Source organism: Geotrypetes seraphini, chromosome 5, assembly GCF_902459505.1.
Source record: "Geotrypetes seraphini chromosome 5, aGeoSer1.1, whole genome shotgun sequence".
NCBI lineage: Eukaryota > Metazoa > Chordata > Amphibia > Gymnophiona > Dermophiidae > Geotrypetes > Geotrypetes seraphini.
In genome coordinates this window covers 67,975,855-67,994,590 of record NC_047088.1, presented here as the reverse complement: position 1 = coordinate 67,994,590, position 18,736 = coordinate 67,975,855, and the positions used below count along the sequence as shown (strand labels likewise).

At 43.1% G+C, this 18,736-nt stretch overlaps 1 protein-coding gene across 4 annotated transcripts in view; it reads right to left on the bottom strand.

The window, feature by feature from the left end:
- FRMPD3 (FERM and PDZ domain containing 3) overlaps window positions 1-18,736 on the bottom strand; it is a 496,827-nt gene that overhangs the window by 56,771 nt on the left and 421,320 nt on the right. Inside the window, exon 1 of one of the 4 annotated variants that reach the window (XM_033945381.1) lies at window positions 10,669-11,013. The exons of the other annotated variants lie outside the window; for them this stretch is intronic. The gene's annotated coding sequence lies outside the window, so the exon portion shown is untranslated. Of the gene's footprint in view, window positions 1-10,668; window positions 11,014-18,736 lie in introns of those variants that run through there. 4 annotated transcript variants of the gene reach the window in all.

The following is an 18,736-nucleotide window of genomic DNA, read 5'->3' as shown; positions in this document are numbered from 1 at the left end:
AACTTAAGGAGAAAGTTTTACTTGCTAGGAAAATTGAAAATTTGGAAAATGCTAATAGGAACTTGAATTTGAGACTTTTAAACTTTCCTGTTTCCAAGTTTCAATCTCCTAGGGATCTATTTCAGTCTTTTTTGAACACTGTTTTGAAATTTCTTGAAAATAACATGCCACCATTACAAAAGATATATTACTTAAATTTACCAAAGGAGGATAAAGATAAAGGAAACGCCATACCGGGAGAATTGGATCTCACTGGTATGCTGGAGACATCTCAAGAAGATATAATGACTAGAGCTACTTTACTGATAACTTTTGTCTTTCTTCAAAATAAAGAAGCAATTCTTCGTCTATTCTATAGGACTGATAAAGTGGAATTTCATGGATTCAAAATTTCTATATTTCCTGATGTATCTAAGTGGACACAAGCCAGACGTAAGAAGTTTTTGGCTTGTCGTCAGTCTGTTTTGAGTTTAGGGGCAACTTTTCAATTACGTTTCCCCTGTAAATGCTGCATTACTTATCAGGGTAATAGATATATAACCCGATCAACTGCAGTTTTTTCTTGAAGGTAAAGTAACCACAAGAATTCCAGAGACCTCCATGGAATCAGCCCAGCAGGCCATTAGTTAAATAACTCCAACTGCACTCTGTTATTTGTATTAATTTAGTTTATTTCTTGAAACCAACTACTCTTGGAAGTGATTGATTCCTTCTCCTCTCAGATTGTGGACTTTAATCATAGTTACTATGTGGCATTATTTCATAATTAATATTTGTTTTTCTTATTGGATTGTTATATTTCCTTCAAGTATTGATTGATATGTTAATTTGTAAAACTATAAATAATAAAAAAAAAAAAAAAGAAAAGTGGCAGATGAATTTTAACATAGACAAATGCAAGGTGATGCATCTGGGTAGGAAAAATAAGGAACATGAATATAGAATGTTAGGTGTAACCTTGGCCAAATGCGAGCAAGAAAGGGACTTGGGGGTACTGATAGACAGGACCCTGAAGCCATCGGCTCAATGCGCGGCGGTGGCAAAGAAAGCAAATAGGTTGTTGGGCATGATAAAGAAGGGCATCACGAGTAGATCCGAGGACGTCATAATGCCGCTTTATAGAGCAATGGTAAGACCACACTTGGAATACTGTGTCCAACACTGGTCTCCATACCTTAAGAAAGATATAGCCCTGTTGGAGAAAGTGCAGAGGCGAGCCACGAAACTAGTCAAAGGTATGGAAAAATTGAACTACAAAGAACGCCTCAGAAAACTAGGACTGTTCATCTTTGAAAAGAGGAGACTGCGAGGGGATATGATAGAGACTTTTAAAATATTAAAAGGATTTGACAAAATAGACCAAGAAACATCAGTGTTCACTTTTTCAGATGTGACACGGACAAGAGGTCATAGACTGAAACTGAGGGGCAGCAGGTCCAGGACAAATGTCAGAAAGTTCTGTTTCGCACAGAGAGTGGTGGACGCTTGGAATGCTCTCCCGGAGAAGGTTGTGGCGGAGATTACCGTTCTGGGATTCAAGCGCAAGTTGGATGTACACTTTCTTGCAAATCACATCGAGGGATACAGGAACTCAGGGTCTCCAACAGGGAGCACCTAGCTTGGCCTCCGCGTGTGCGGGTCACCGGACTAGATGGACCAAGGGTCTGATCCAGTGAATGCGTTTCTTATGTTCTTTCTTATGTTCTCTTGGGTTGAAAGGACTGAACACACTGTTTTGACTTATGAGGTACAAATGCTTTATATTTTTTTCTGTAATATATTTGATAATCTTTGACATGCGGAGCCCCATTTTACATAGAACAGAGAGATCAGAATTGAGATGTCGAGGTGGGGATGTGTTTCATTCTTGTAGTATCTTAGAAAAGGATGTGCAGGAGCATTGGCATAGTAAGGGGTGGGGTGGAAAGGGGGTGTCAGTGAGTGAAGTAAACATGCTGCCTTCGAGGGCCTGAAAGCTTTCTCTCTGTGAAGAGGGATGGGGAAGGGAAGAGTGATGGAAGAAATGCTGTTTCTTGTATGGATGGATGGGAATAGGGGAAAAGAAAAGAGGGAAGAGATGTCATATATGGATGGAGGGGAAGGGCGGAGAGAGGGAGGAGCAAATGCACATGTATAGATGGGAAGGGAAGACATGGAAAAATAGATAAGATTTGAGAAGGAAGCAGAAAAATGGAAGAAAGTTGAATGTTGAAAGTTAGTGCCAAAGATGGATATAGAACTGAAAGTGAAGGAGAGAAAAACAGCAAATGGATAAGGTGGCCCTGGATACACATTTAAGAGCACAAACAGAAGGAAGTACAACCAGATACTGGGAAAATATGACTAGAAAAATAAAATCACCAGACAACAAAGGTAGGAAAAATGATTTCATTTTCAGTTTAGTGACTGAAATGTGTCAGTTTTCAGAATTTACATCTGCTGTCTATATTTGGCATTGTTCAGGAAGAAATACATTTCTCACTATTTCTCTGGTGTTGCACTGCATGCAGAGTCTGGCATCTTAGGGTTTCATTTGTGAATATATTACGACTTTTAGTGTGTGGTCCTGTATTTGCATAGGTGTTCTGGTAGGAATGAATGTCGTGAAGCATTATTGGTGTCATGGCCCCAAGTAGGAAGACATTTGTCAGCTCTTCTTCAGCCCTTTTGGACCCAAAATGGCCCTCACTTAAAAATTAGTGAAAACTACTGGCTTAATGAATCATTCCTGCAGTAATATGGAAAGCCCCCTAGAGTAGTGTTTTTCAACCTTTTTACACCCGTGGACCGGCAGAAATAAAAGAATTATTTTGTGAACTGGCAAACTACTAGGACTAAAATTTAAAAACCCCGTATCCACCCCATCTCCATGAGCTTGGTCATCTCAGTAACTATAGAAAAATAGACAAATATAGTGCAAGATATAGACAGCAGATATAAATTCTCAAAACTGACATGTTTTGATCATTAAATTGAAAATAAAATCATTTTTCCTACATTTTGCTGTCTGGTGATTTCATGAGTCTGTGGTTGCATTTCCTTCTGTCTATGTATCCTTTCTTTCTGCACTCAGGCCCAAGAATTGCCCCTTTCTATTCCCTCCCTCTTTCCTTCCCATGTCTTTAGTGCCCCCAGTGCCTCCTTCCCATGTCTTTAGTGCCCCCAGTGCCTCCTTCCCATGTCCTTACTGCCCCCAGTGCCTCATTCCCATGTCTTTAGTGCCCCCAGTGCCTCCTTCTCATGTCCTTAGTGCCCCTTCCTGTCTTTAGTGCCCCCAGTGCCTCCTTCACATGTCCTTAGTGCCCCTTCCTGTCTTTAGTGTCCCCAGTGCCTCCTTCCCATGTCCTTAGTGCCCCTTCCTGTCTTTAGTGCCCCCAGTGCCTCCTTCCCATGTCTTTAGTGCCCCCAGTGCCTCTTTCCCATGTCCTTAGTGCCCCTTCCTGTCTTTAGTGCCCCCAGTGCCTCCTTCCCATGTCCTTAGTGCCCCTTCCTGTCTTTAGTGCCCCCAGTGCCTCATTCCCATGTCCTTAAGAAGGGAGTGATTAAGGAGGATAAAGAGGTAGCTGAGAGGTTGAACACGTTCTTCTCGTCGGTTTTCACGAGAGAAGACACATCTAATATACCGGACTCAGAGGAGCTCATGAGTGGGGAACAGGCTGAAAAATTAGAACACATAGAGGTAAGTAAGGAGGATGTCCTCAAACAGATAGACAGGTTAAAATGCGGCAAATCGCCGGGCCCGGACGGGATCCACCCAAGGGTTCTGAAAGAACTAAGACAAGAAATAGCGGGCACAATCCAGCATGTTTGCAACCTATCCTTGAAAACTGGAGAGGTACCAGAGGACTGGAAATTGGCGAATGTCACACCTATCTTCAAGAAGGGATCGAGGGGTGACCCCGGAAACTACAGGCCGGTGAGCCTGACTTCAATTATAGGGAAGATGGTGGAAGCTATGATCAAGGACAGTATTTGCGAGCACATCGAGAGATATGGCCTACTGAGAACAAGCCAGCATGGATTCTGTAAGGGAAGGTCATGCTTAACGAACCTTCTGTACTTCTTTGAGGGAATAAGCAGTCGGGTGGACAATGGGGAACCTATTGACATCATTTACCTTGATTTTCAAAAGGCTTTCGACAAGGTGCCACATGAAAGGCTGCTTAGGAAGCTGTGGAACCACGGTGTGGGAGAGGATGTGCACAGATGGATCGAGCACTGGTTGTCGGGTAGACTGCAGAGGGTTGGAGTAAAGGGACAATACTCTGACTGGCGGGGAGTCACGAGCGGTGTGCCACAGGGATCGGTGCTGGGGCCGTTACTCTTCAACATATTTATCAATGACCTGGAAAAGGAGGCAAAGTGCGAGGTTATAAAATTTGCAGACGATACCAAACTGTGCGGCAGAGTTAGGTCCAGGGAGGAGTGTGAGGACCTACAAAGGGACCTGGACAAGCTGGAAGACTGGGCAAACAAATGGCAAATGCGATTTAACGTGGAAAAAGGCAAGGTCATGCATATAGGGAAAAAGAACCCGTTGTTCGACTACAAATTGGGGGGGGCATCGTTGGGAGACAGCAGTCTTGAGAGAGACTTGGGTGTGCTGGTGGATGCATCACTGAAGCCATCTGCACAGTGCGCAGCAGCCTCGAAAAAAGCCAACAGGATGCTGGGCATCATAAAGAGGGGCATAACAACCAGGACGCGGGAAGTCATCATGCCATTGTATCGAGCGATGGTGCGTCCGCATCTGGAATACTGCGTTCAATATTGGTCGCCGTACCTCAAGAAGGACATGGCGGTACTTGAGAGAGTCCAAAGGAGAGCAACGAAACTGGTAAGAGGGCTGGAACACTGCCCATACGCCGAGAGGTTGGATAGGCTGGGGCTCTTCTCTCTGGAAAAGAGGAGGCTCAGGGGAGATATGATAGAGACCTTCAAGATCATGAGGGGCATAGAGAGGGTGGATAGGGACAGATTCTTCAGGCTGAAGGGGTCAACAGGCACGAGGGGGCATTCGGAGAAACTGAAGGGAGATAGGTTCAGAACAAATGCAAGGAAGTTTTTTTTCACCCAAAGGGTCGTGGACACTTGGAATGCGCTACCGGAGGAAGTGATAGGGCAGAGTACGGTACAAGGGTTCAAACAGGGATTGGACGGATTCCTGAGGGATAGGGGGATCGTGGGATACTGAGAGAGGTTCTGGGATGTAACACAGGTATAGAAAGCTAAACAGGAAATAAGTATAGAAATCCAACCAGGTCGTGGATGTGCAAGACCGGAGGGTTAGGACTTCGATGGGAAGATAGGACTCAATGGGAAACCAAGGTGGCAAGGGGGCCCCTTCTGGTGACTCAGACAGGCCGTGACCTGTTCGGGCCGCCGCGGGAGCGGACTGCTGGGCGGGATGGACCTATGGTCTGACCCGGCGGAGGCACTGCTTATGTTCTTATGTTCTTATGTTCTTAGTGCCCCCAGTGCTTCCTTCCCATGTCCTTAGTGTACCCAGTGTCTCCTTCATATCTCTTTAGTGCCCCCAGTGCCTCCTTCCTATGTCCCTCTCACTGCATTCCACACTTTGTCCCACCCCCTCCCCTGAAGCCAGCCTGCCTGTCTATCTACCTCTCTCCCTCCCTCCCTGGCCAAAGCCAGCCTGCTTGCCTGCTTACCTCCTTCCCTCCCTGTCACGCAAAAAAAAAAAAAAAAAAAAGCCTCCCTCTTTCCTTTCCCCTGCTTTTACCGCCCTGCTGCTGCTGCTGCTAAAGCCTACAGGAAGTCTTCTTTCCGATGTCAATTCTGAGGTCGGAGAGGACGTTCTGGGCCAGCCAGGCAGCGATTGGCTGGCCCAGAACGTCCTCTCCGACATCAGAATTGACATTGGAAAGAAGACTTCCTGTTGGCTTTAGTAGAAGCGGCAGGGCAGTAAGAGAAGGGGGCCCGGGGAAAGGAAGGAGGGAGGGACAGGAAATTATCGCCTGTCCCGTTGTCCCCGAGCATAGCTTCGGGACGCTGTCCTGAAGCTGTGTGTGGGGACAACGGGACAGGAGGTCTGAAAATGGACCGGCAGAAATTTCCTGCAGACCGGCGGTTGAAGAACAGTGCCCTAGAGCATTCTGAAACATAGGAGTTGTATGATTTGCAGGAGAGATACAGAAAATGAATCATCTTTAATGGGACCTGTAAGAAGCTATCTGCTAAAAGGAAGAGAGAGGTGATTTCTGTCTCTTGATTAGTGATAACTACTGAAGGAAGAAGTACTGAAAGTCTCTGTTCTCTAATGTGCACTTTCATGATCACATGATAGCTCTTTCCCTTAGGATCTCTCTTCTGCCAGAAAAGTGTCCTGTTTTGAAGTTCTATGTTTTTTGGTTAGACAGCAGCATATCTGGAAACCTGTAAGCTGCCCGCTGACATCTTTAAAGTAAAGGAATTATACCCTGAGGAGATAAATGAAAGTACAGCAAAGGAGGAGAGCACAGTGCTGCTACTCGAATCAGATAAATTTTTTTGATTCGATTTGGCCCATTGAATTGATTTTTCGATTTGATTCAATTCTTTTCCTGCCCTATCGGGCATTATTCTTTTTTTTCAAACATCTTGGTGGTATTATTTTGTAGTCTCATCACCCACCCCAACCCTCTTTGTCCTCTCCAACCTCATGCCGGCACTGTGGTGTAAACAAAATAAACAAAAAAGACTTTTCCTCTCTGTTAGGTCCTAGCTTATGCTTGCTATCTAACACCAACACTGGCAGGATACACATTTCAAATCTGATATATTGCAATCACAAAATAGAAAATAAAATAATTTGTTCTACCTTTTGTTGTCTGGTCATTTTATTATTCTAATCATGTTGTCCCTGGCTCTGGTTTCTGTTTTTCTTCTGTTAACTTGCTCCTGGCCATTTAACGTTTTCTTCTTTCTCCGTGCTCACCATCCATCTTCCATCTCTTTACCTTCTCTTCCACTGACATCTCCAATATTTCTGTTTCTTTTCTACTGTCTACCATCTCTCTCTCTCTCCCTGCCTTGTGCCCTGGGTCAAACCACTCTATTCCCTTCCATGCAGCATCTCTCTCTTCCTCCTCTTCATTATCATGTGCAACATTTCTTGTTCTCCCCATGCACCATCTCTCCTTGCCCTCCACCCTATGTCGAGCATTTCTCTCTCTTCTCCATGCATGTTTCCCTCCCCTCTACCATATGCAGGATTTTCCCTTCTCACTCCCTTCTATCTCTTTGTTGCATCTCTCCCTTCCTCTCCTTCACACCATATCTAACAATTCTTCCTCTATCCTCTCTCCCCCTATGCTCAGCAGCTTTCTATCCCTCCCATCCCCCTGTGCAGCAGCTCCTGACCAACTCCCTCCACTGTGAGAATTGACATATGGGTCTCCCAAAGCAGGAGCCTCCCGATTCGATGTCCGACCCTTCCCCCATGCCTTCCTAAAGCAGGAATAGCAGCGCTGCCTCATGCTGGCTGTCCGCTGCCACTCCTGCTTGAGGGGGGAGGGTCAGTTGGAAAGGCCTGCACATTCCCCAGCTTCCCTGCTCTTATCTTAAGCTAATATGGCAGCCTTCAGGATCGCTGGTGCTATAGCGATTCCTGCAGCTGCTGTCATCCTCAGCAGCACGTTTTCTCTGCTATGATCCCATCCCTCCTCTGACGTCAGGGTCAGGATTGCGGCAGAGAGAATGTGCCACTGTGGACGACGGCAGCTGCAGGGATCGCTATAGCAACAGCGATCCTGCAGGCTGCCGTATTAGCTTAAGGTAAAAGCGGGGAAGCTGGGGGAACATGCAGGGTTGTGGGGGGAGCAGGCCTTCGCGGTGGGGAGGCAGGCCTGTGCAGAGGGAGGAGAAGGAAGAATACCTTCATGGCGGGGAGGCAGGCCTGTACAGAGGGAAGAGGAGGAAGGAGTAAGAGAGGGGAGGGAATATGCCAGACCTGGAGTGAAATGAAGGGAAAAGAGAGACCAAACCAAAAAAGAGGGGGAGGAAAGCAGAGAAGAGGTGCTGGACTAATGGAGAAAGGGAGAGAGAAATGCAAGACTACAAGGGGAAGAGTACAAGAGGAACAGATACTGTTCCAAAGTAAGTGGGCAGGGTGCAGGATGGCAGGAGAGATAGTAGGAGAAAGCCTGTACCTGGGGAAGGGGATAAAGGAGGTAAGGAAGAGAGAAAGAAGAAGATGAATATGGGGAGAGACATGAAACAGAGATAAGATGCTGGGCATGGAGGGAACATAGGAACAGGGACACAAAGGGGACACTACTGGAGAGGAGAATAGGGACAGGGACACAGAAGAGAGATGCTGGATGAAATAGTAGTTGAGAAAAGGAGAGACGGTGGATCTGTGGATGGTGGGGTCCATCGCTGCAGCTGCGGGGAGATGGAGATGAAAAAAAGGAAAGATGCCAGACCTCCAGGGGAGGAAAGGGAAACAGAAAGGAAAGATGGATGGTTAGCACCTAGAAAGAAGGAGAGCCTGATCAGAAGACAAACAGAGCCTGGGACCAACATGATTTGAAAAATGACCAGACAACAAAGGTAGGAAAAATAATTTTATTTTCTGTTTTGTGATTACAGTATGTCAGATTTGAAATATGTATCCTTCCAGAGCTGGTGTTAGACCATGAAAGTGAGCTAGGATTTAACAGAGAGAGGAAAAGTATTTTTTGTTGTTTTTTTTTTGTTTACACCACAGGACCAGTGTGGGTAGGAGAATGCAAACGGGGTGAAAAGGCTATAAAAGGGGTGAAGAGACTATAAAATAAACCCACCAGGATGTTTGAAAAAAACAAAACAAAAACAACACCCAATTGGGCAGGAAAATTTAATCGAATCGAAAAATCGATTCAATAGGCTGAATCGAATCAAAAAAAATTTTTTTTCCTGAATTGGGCGGTACTTCTCTGCCCTGCAGATGCCCTTCCCAAATCCACACCTCTTGCACAGTTACATGCTATAGAATTTAGGTGCTAACATTATGGAACAGCAGTTATGCGCATCAGTGTCAATTAACTCCATTGGTTAGTGACAATTTATGCCCAATTCAACAATCAACTTATGTGGGTAGAAGCTACTATTCTGTAACCTACATGCGCAAATGTACGCTCAAGACATATAAATGTACATGCAAGATTATGTAATGAGGGGTTTTGTGCACTGGCAAAATGTTAAGGACAATTTCCCCTTATTTTCCATAATGTATTTAACATTTAATAGAGAAGGACATTGTTTACAAATGTCCTTCCAGAGTCACATAAATTCTTTATTAATGCATTTTTTATATTTTAAGTATCTTTACTATTTGCCATAGCATCTCTTGTTACATTGTAAGTCTAGAGTGAGGTCTCTTGGGCTAAACTGCAAGCTCGATCTCTTTGGAACATAAGGCAGCCTGGATGATCAGCAATTGCACAATGCAGTGCTTTTTGTGATGTCAGCTTAATGAAAAGGAACTCAGGTGCTGCACTTAGTACCAGAGCTCTTTTCTGCAAAACAGCTTGCCAGGTTTGTTCTAAAGAGCCACTAAACTCAGTATCACATGATCCAGCTTTCAATTTTCATAAAAGGGCTAATTTCTTATCAGCAGCTTGCTGGATATTTTCTAGTGAGCTATTGAAGTCCTTAATCTTTACATAGCTTGCTTTATTTGGTTCTGAAACAGTGTAAGGGAGAGACACCCAGGTACTTTCACCACCACAGAGATTAAAGCAAAACCGAGCAGGGCATCCTAATGAACCTAACATCACTGGCCGACTGGCTGTCAAAACAACAAAAGACTGTGGAACAGAAGATCGGATGTACCAGTTTGTAGTTTAATAAGCATCCAAATAACTTAAAAACATCATAAAAACAATCCACTCAGCGTGTATACAGTCACAAGTGACCCACAGGATAGAAACCAAATAATGCATACGATAAAAATGACCCAACACAGGCTGTGTTTTGGCAAAATAAAAATGCCTTCCTCAGGGGTCTTATAGGGTCCTTGGCTGTCTTAAATATAAAAACATAAAAGCCACAAAAAAAATCCAAGTAGTTAAGAGGCTACAAACAAGCAGCACAGCTCACAAGACTACAATGTAGGCCGAGTGGAACTGGAGTGGTCGAGTATGACTGCAAACTCAAAATAAAATGTGGCTTGCAAAAATAAATGTGAACTTTATTTATTCCACAAACTTCAAAATAAAATGTGGCTTGCAAAAATAAATGTGAACTTTATTTATTCCACAAACTTCAAAATACAAAAGAGTTCATGCGGGTGTCTTCCTTTGCACCCCCAAACTTAGTGAGTCATCAATGCCATAAACAATAGTATTCTCACAGTCTAATGTCACATGCTGCTTACTCAGGATAGCAGTTCAAATTAAGCCCCTAAACATTTCTTCCTTTTGGCTTTCCAAACAACAAAACACAGGCCCTTAAGTGGATTCTTTATCACTGGCTTTTGTCAGTCTTTGTTAAAACAAGCCGTACAGCACAGTCCAGTATGGGCTTTCCACTCAGCCCCTCAGGGTTCCAGCTTGGATTTAGCTTAGCCTGGCTTACAAGTGGCTTCAGTTCCCTTTAATTTCTCCTGGGTTACTGACCACTATGCATTTCTACAAGGCATTCTCATGCTTTCGTATAGCAGTTCACACTAGGCTAAATTATACTCACCTTATTTACTGTTAGAAACAGTCATTCACTGAGCTCTTACAATCTCTAACTCAGTGAGGTAGGGTCATTCTTCCCTTTGATGGTATCCCCTCCTGAACTCTGGTAATAAGCTTTAAATAAAGCACTCTGTTGGCTCCAAACATTAGAACTCTTATCACTGCTATTACTAGCACTGTCAAGGAAGGGTTAAGTAATCCCTTCCTCCACTGGGAATTTTCTCTGTGCAAAAATACTGCGACAGCGTCTTAGCCTTACTTCTACCTTGGCTTAACACTCATAAATACCACACTCATGCTGAAACCACTCATACATTAAGTATGGAATTTCTGGCTCCCATTGCATTTCTCTGCTATCATCTAAGCAAACAGAAATACATTCATCAGACTCCATGCCTCATTCCCATTTTCATGTAATATTAGTTCTGGCTGGGTTCTACTGGTTCATTAGCATGGTTCCTTTTGTCAGCCTTTCTCCCTTTAGTGGCTGTGATAGTTGGACATGCACAATTGCAGTTGCCTGTTGTAGTTGAGGCTATCTCTGCCTGGTTTCACATTCCCTGCTTGCTTAACTACCACCACAGGTGAATCTGAGGCTCTAATTGGCTGCTGCTTAGGCAGCCGGCATGTGTGCCCTAGAGTTATTTTTTCTGTGTTTTCCTTGCTCCTGTTTGTTCCACCCTACCCACTCTCTTGTCTTTACTTGGTGTGGGAAATGTGGAATGTGGGACTAGATTCTTATATATACTTGTGCATAATATGGATTTATTTACTGCCTTTTTGAATCTCTATATGCAGAAATACAGTGTTGGACAGACTGGAAAATAAAGTATATGCCAGAGGGTGAAAGAAGGAGCAAGTTAATCAGCACCCATGAAGAGAGGGAGGAAGTTAATTCTCCAGTACTAATTGGAGCTTCTGACCCCTTGTATCCCCAAACAAAATAAGCAAATTATGCTTATGTGCAGGTCCAGAAAGTGACGTCGGAGGAAGAGCCAACGCTGGTGCGAGCAGCAGGTTGGGGTTGCTACTCTCACTGCAAACATTAAAGAGGTACGAGGTAAGGTAAGGTAAGGAGTGTGCAGGGGGTGAGCAGGAAAGGAGCAGTGGGGTGGAGAGGAGGATGGGTGTCGGCACCCTCACAAAGATGGTGCCCAGGGCAGAGTGCCCCCTTGCACCCTTACTATGCCACTGGTTCTCCACACTGTGCCAATCAGCAACTTTTCCAGTTCTGGTTCTGATTCCAGAAAATCCTGAATCCTTGTTCAAGAGTGGCTATAGTGTCTTCCTGTGGGGGAATAGGCAGGCTGATACTGGGAATACTGGGAAAGACGCAGCAGGAAAAATTGGGATTAAGATAAATGGTCAGAGGCAGGAGATGACCAAAAACCATTTTGGCAGGCAAAACTGGAGCCTAAATTACCTTGGGGGGAGTTCACTGCTGCTACCAGGAACCTCCCTCAACATTCAAATTCTTCCTTCACTTCTATTCCCTTCCATTGACTTCCCAAATCTCTGGAAGGTTCTGGTGCCAGAAGGTCTGAGTTTCCATGCAAGTGCAGGAAACAAAAGTTCATCAAGAGGGCAACCTAGGAGTTCTAGTTGTTTGAAAAAAACAACAACACAAAATCCTGGAATAAAATGCTGCCAGAATCTGCAGGCAGCCCGCTCTCATTGGCTGGACACCTAAAACAGAAAAAGGCTGCATAGGAATAGGTACAAAGGCACAAAAATTTGGAATAGCAGAGATAAATTCACATAGGTATTCTGATATGGGCTATAGTTAAGGCATGTCATTTTACTGTTAACCAAAATTATTAGTAACTAGATTTTATTGCATAAAATGGTTCCATAACATGGTTTAACAGTAGCCCACATTGATAACTATGCCCCTTATTGGCTGTGAGTAAATGTATAACTTTCCTTTTGAAAACTGCTTGATTGAAGAGGAAGCAGGAGAAGTTGAGTTTTGGGTTGGATTTTCTAAAATCTATGTTCACAAGGTTTGTTTTCTGTAAAGATCCAACAGTTGTGCTTACCAGGATAAAATTGCATTATTTGCATATGACGCTAAATTATGTAATGTGGTAAGCGGAGGTACCGTACCCGACAGTATGACACAGGACCTACTTTTACTGGAGAAATGGTCTACTATTTGGCAGCTGAGCTTTAATGCCAAGAAGTGTAAAGTTATGCACCTTGGTAGTGGAAACCCTTGCAGAACCTACACTCTGAACAGTGAGACCTTAACTAGAACTGTTACAGAACGGGACCTGGGAGTAATCATTAGTGAAGATATGAAGGCTGCCAATCAAGTGGAGAAAGCTTCATCCAAGGCTAGATAGATGCTGGGTTGCATCCGGAGAAGTTTCGTCAGCCGTAAGCCCGAAGTGGTGATGCCGCTTTACAGGTCAATGGTGAGATCACATCTGGAATACTGTGTTCAATTTTGGAGGCCACATTATCGAAAGGATGTGCTGAAAATAGAGTCGTTTCAGAGATTGGCCACTAGGATGGTCTCGGGACTCAAGGATCTCCCATATGAAGAACGGCTAGGTAGGTTGCAGCTATACTCTCTCGAGGAACGCAGAGAGAGGGGATACATGAAAGAGATGTTCATATATGTTACTGGCCATATGGAGATGGAAGACGACATCTTTTTCCTTACAGGACCTACGGCGACAAGAGGGCATCTGCTAAAAATCAGGGGTGGGAGATTTCATGGTGACATTAGGAAGTATTTCTTCACCGAAAGGGTGGTTGATCATTGGAATAATCTTCCACTCCAGGTAGTAGAGGCCAGCAACATGCTAGATTTTAAGAATAAATGGGATAAACATGTGGGTTCACTTCAAGGAAGTGCTTAGGGGGGTGGGTTATTCGAGTGGGCAGACTTGTTGGGCCGTCGGCCCTTTTCTGCCATCATACTCTATGTTTCTATGTTCTTTCTAAAGTGTTTTTCCATATTTATATATTTAAATTCTGCTTCCTTGAATCTCTGCAAATGCCATGCTATATTCACAAGAAGGCAAAAGATATGTATGCCCAGTGGAACAACAAAATGAACAAATCCTAACAAAAAAAAACTGGGGCACACAAAATATGTTGTGTGAAAATTAAAAAGCCATTTTATCTGAAACATCAGTTTTCTCCGAGGAAGTAGTTTCAATCTGCAATACATGTTTTTTTTTTCTCTAGCATTGCTTGCTTAACAGTTCTGTCCCCGACTGCTTTTTGCACTTGTATACTTGAATAAAATGGATTTTTAATTTCCACCTAGTCCAGTTTAGTAGATGATTGTTTCCTGTGATTGTCTGGCGGTTGCAGTTAATCTCTTAGCTGGAATTATTTGGAACTAGAAGATACTGCAGTTGTGCATTTAAGTATTTATATTTATTTATTTAAAATATTTATATATCAGTTTCCAAATAACCAACACTTCTTACAAGGTTATACAATAAAAATAAAATAAATTAAATTAAAATGAAACGAACTATTGAGTTCTTGAAGCAGTTTATGATTTATTTGGCTCAGTATGCTGCTCTTTGCAAGGATACAGCAACATGGTTTACCAAATAAAACATAACATAAAATTGTATTTATATACTGCTATATAACTGGACCATGTTGGGTCCCCTGTTTGGTAAAAAGGTTTTAATATATAGTTTGGTTGTCACAATAAATTTTGCCTACATCGTTGTACATATCTGCAGTTTTGGCTTGTTTTTTCCTGGTTGGTTTTTTCACTGCAGACAAGGTTGGACTCCCCTCTTTTTGTTTCTGTTGCTCAAAGGATTATTTGATTCATTTCAATTTAGTTGGAAGGAAGATGGAATAAAATATTTAGGTATTTGGATAAAAAGTACATTGGAAGAAACAATGAAGGTAAATGAAAAATCCTTATTGTTGAAGGTTATGGAATTGTGTGAGCAATGGAATCCTTTACATTTGTCTTGGTGGGGGAGAATTCAAACAGTAAAGATGATGATTTTGCCTGTGGTTTGTTACCAAATGGGTATGTTGCCAGTTTATTTTCAAGGGTCCTTTTACAAAAAATTAAATAGTATACTGTCAAAATTTGTTTGGCTTGGGAAAAAACCAAGAATTGCTTTAGTATCGTTACAAAAAACAATTATGGAGGGTGGGATAAATTTTCCTAATTTTTATAGGTATCATCAAGCCTATATAATGCGTCAAGGTATGTATTGGATCCTCCCTAAGCTTAAGGAACATCAATCGGATTGGCTATATCTTGATTAGAAAATTATGTCCCCTATGCGACTATCTCATGTACTAAGTATCAGCTTGCAGATCCTTTGCTACCAAACAGGACATCAGGCTGCCCAGTGGTACAAATTGATTTCTGGATTTTTAAATAAGAAACCAAAAAATAGTATATTTCTGTATCTCGTTGGCCACGAATTTGGACATGGAGGTTGAAATGTACAATGTCAGCATCTATGAGACAAACATGATTATTTTTATTGCATAGGATTTTCTGGACCCCAGTTCAGTTAAATAAAATAGATAATTCTAAATCTAATAGATGTTGGCATTGTCGTATTGATTTAGGGACTTTGGATCATCTGATATATTTTTGTCCGTTGTTACTTAGTTTTTGGAAGTCAACTTGGGGACAAATTAATCTTATTCTTGAAGCATCTATCCCCTTGACATATGAGGCGATAATATGTGGAACGTTGCTCCAAGTTAAACCCACTTTAGATAAAAATAAAAGTCGCCTTTTCATGATTTTGACAGGAATAGGGATTCAAATGATTACATATAATTGGAAAAATCATGATAGGATTAATTTCCATTTTTAGTGGGCAACAGTGTGTACAACGTTTAAATATGAAAAGATGATGGCAGAACGTTTAGGTACTAGCAAGTCCTTTAATGAGGTATGGGGGTCCATTGACTAATTTTATTACATTATAATTAAAATTATGATTCTCCTTTTTTTTTTTGTTAGATTCCTTTACACATTCAGGGAGGGTGGGAGGTGGAATATTTATTTGGAAGAGTAAAATTATTTTTTTTTATTATGTTGATAGTATAATATATAATATTATTGTTTATAACTAGGATAAGAAGGGGATAAAAATTGTTTAATGTAATAATTGTGATGATAACAATGTACTTTCATACAGTTTTTCTGATTCTTCAATTGTATACATTATAAAAGTTTGAAATGTCAATAAAGATTTACAAAAATAAAAACAACAAAAATTATCTAAAGCAGTGGTTCCCAACCCTGTCCTGGAGGACCACCAGGCCAATCGGGTTTTCAGGATAGCCCTAATGAATATGCATGAAGCAGATTTTCATGCCTGTCACGTCCATTATATGCAAATCTCTCTCATGTATATTCATTAGGGCTAGCCTGAAAACCCGATTGGCCTGGTAGTCCTCCAGGACAGGGTTGGGAACCACTGATCTAAAGGGTGAACACAACCAGCACATAGTACAAGAACAGTGGTCTAAAGGCTGAGCAGAGTAGCAGAACTATACGGATACATAGATCAATATTCTATCAAGAACTTGTTGTACAAATGGGTTTTTAGGTTACGCCTGAAGTGCATGTACGAGGAGGAGGAGGACAATATAATTGGAAGAGGCTCCTGACTTAAATGGGCTGCCTGGAAGGGTAACAGTTTTGATACATATGATTTTTGCAATTTTCCTTGCAAGGAGGGAAAGGAAAAGATGGAGTTATTGCGCCAAGAGCAGGTGGGGGTGGCAGACTTAGAGGGGATATGATAGAAACTTATAAGATCATGAAGGGTATAGCGAAGGTAGAGAGGGACAGATTCTTCAGACTGGCGGGGGCAACAAAAACTAGAGGGCACTCAAAAAAATTGAAGGGAGATAGGTTCAGAACAAATGCTAGGAAGTTCTTCTTCACTCAGAGGGTGATGGACACCTGGAATGCGCTTCCAGAGGAGGTGGTAGAGCAGAGTATGACTTTGGGTTTCAAAAAGGGACTGGACGAGATCCTGAAGGAAAAGGGGATCCAGGGATACAATTAGAGGGTTACTATACAGTACAAAATGCTTTAGAGTAATAGATCACTACAGGTCATTGACCTGGGGGGCCACTGCGGGAGCGGACTGCTGGGCATGATGGACCTATGGTCTGACTCGGCAGAGGCAATGCTTATGTAGCTCGGTAGAAGGCTGTGGAGGGCCTTGCACTTGAAGCAGCCAAATTTGAAGAGGGTGTGACGTGGTCTGATTTCTTCAGCCTGAAGATGAGATGTACGCTGAGTGTTGAATCGTTTGAAGTCTTTTGTATGAGGAAGGGAGGTGTGCAAGTGCAGCGGGGAAGGGGGGGGAGGTGGCGGGTAAGAGGTAGGGAGAGGGACGCCAACGCCCCAGGTGCACTCACCCCCGCTATGCCACTGAGTCTACACATCTGGCTTGTTCAGGAGGGACTCAAGAAAAGAAAATTAGCAGGTAAGTCCTAATTTTTATTCACTAATGTGTGCCAGCCTGCAGTAATGTAAATGGGGGCTCATACTAATTTTACAGTCTATTGGGTACATTAATTTCTGTAGCCCCATTAGTGTTAGTGCAGTTACCCCTACCCCCCCTTGTTTTTTTTTACTAAACCATGAAAGGGTTTTCTACCATGGCATAGAGCACTAAATACTCTGATGCTGCTCCAATGCTCATAGGAATTCAATGAGCATTGGAGCAACTAGCGCTCCAGGCCATGGTAGAAACCTCCTACTGAAGCTTAGTAAAAGGGGGTTAATGTGCTTTACTCTCTCTTTTACTAAGGTGTGCTAACCGATTAGCATGTGCAAAACGCTAACGGATCCATAGACTAAAATGCATGTGTTAGCGTTTAGCGAGCGATAAATTGATTAGCATAGAAAACATAGAAACATAGAAAAACATAGAAAAAAAAGCGGCAGAAAAGGGCTATAGCCCACCAAGTCTGCCCATTCCAAGTATCCCTCCTCCCTGAGTTTACTCCCTTAAAGATCCCACGTGAGTATCCCATTTTCTCTTAAAACCGTCACGCTGCTGGCCTTTATCACCTGGAGTGGGAGTCTGTTCCAATGATCCCCACTCTCTCGGTGAAGAAGTACTTCCTGAAGTCGCCATGAAACTTCCCTCCCCTGACTTTCAGCGGATGCCCTCTGGTGGTCGAGGGTCCCATGAGCCAGAAGATATCATCTTCTGACTCGATGCGTCCCGTGATGTACTTATATGTTTCAATCATATCTCCCCGTTCTCTTCTTTCCTCAAGTGAGTACAGCCGCAATTTCTTTAGTCTTTCTTCATATGTGAGATCCTTGAGCCCTAAGACCATCCTGGTGGCCGTTCGCTGAACCGACTCGATCCTCAGCACGTCCTTTCGGTAGTGTGGTCTCCAAAACTGAACACAGTACTCCAAGTGAGGTCTCACCATGGCTCTGTACAACGGCATCATAACTTCAGGTCTCCTGCTGACGAAACCTCTGCGGATACATCCCATCATTTGTCTTGCCCTGGAGGTGGCCTTCTCCACTTGATTGGCAACCTTCATGTCCTCGCTAATGATCACTCCTAGATCGCGTTCCGCCGTGGTCCTAACCAAGGTCTCACCATTTAGTACATAAGTTCTACGCGGGTTTCTCTTACCCAGGTGCATTATCTTGCATTTTTTAGCATTGAAGCCTAGCTGCCAAGTAGTCGACCATTGTTCCAGCAACAGTAGGTCGTGTGTCATATTATCAGGTAATAAGCTTTTGCCTACTTTGTTGCAAAGTTTGGCATCGTCGGTGAACAGTGATACCCTTCCTCTAAGTCCCTGCGTCATATCTCTTATGAATAAGTTGAATAGAATTGGGCCCAGGACCGAACCCTGCGGCACTCCACTGATCACGTCCGATGCTTCGGATAGGGCACCGTTCACCACCACCTTCTGAAGTCTACCGCTCAGCCAATCCCCAACCCATGTAGTTAGAGTGTCTCCTAATCCTATCGATTTCAGCTTGTTCAATAATCTTCGATGAGGGACGCTATCAAATGCTTTACTGAAGTCCAAATATACCACGTCCAGTGACTCTCCGGCGTCCA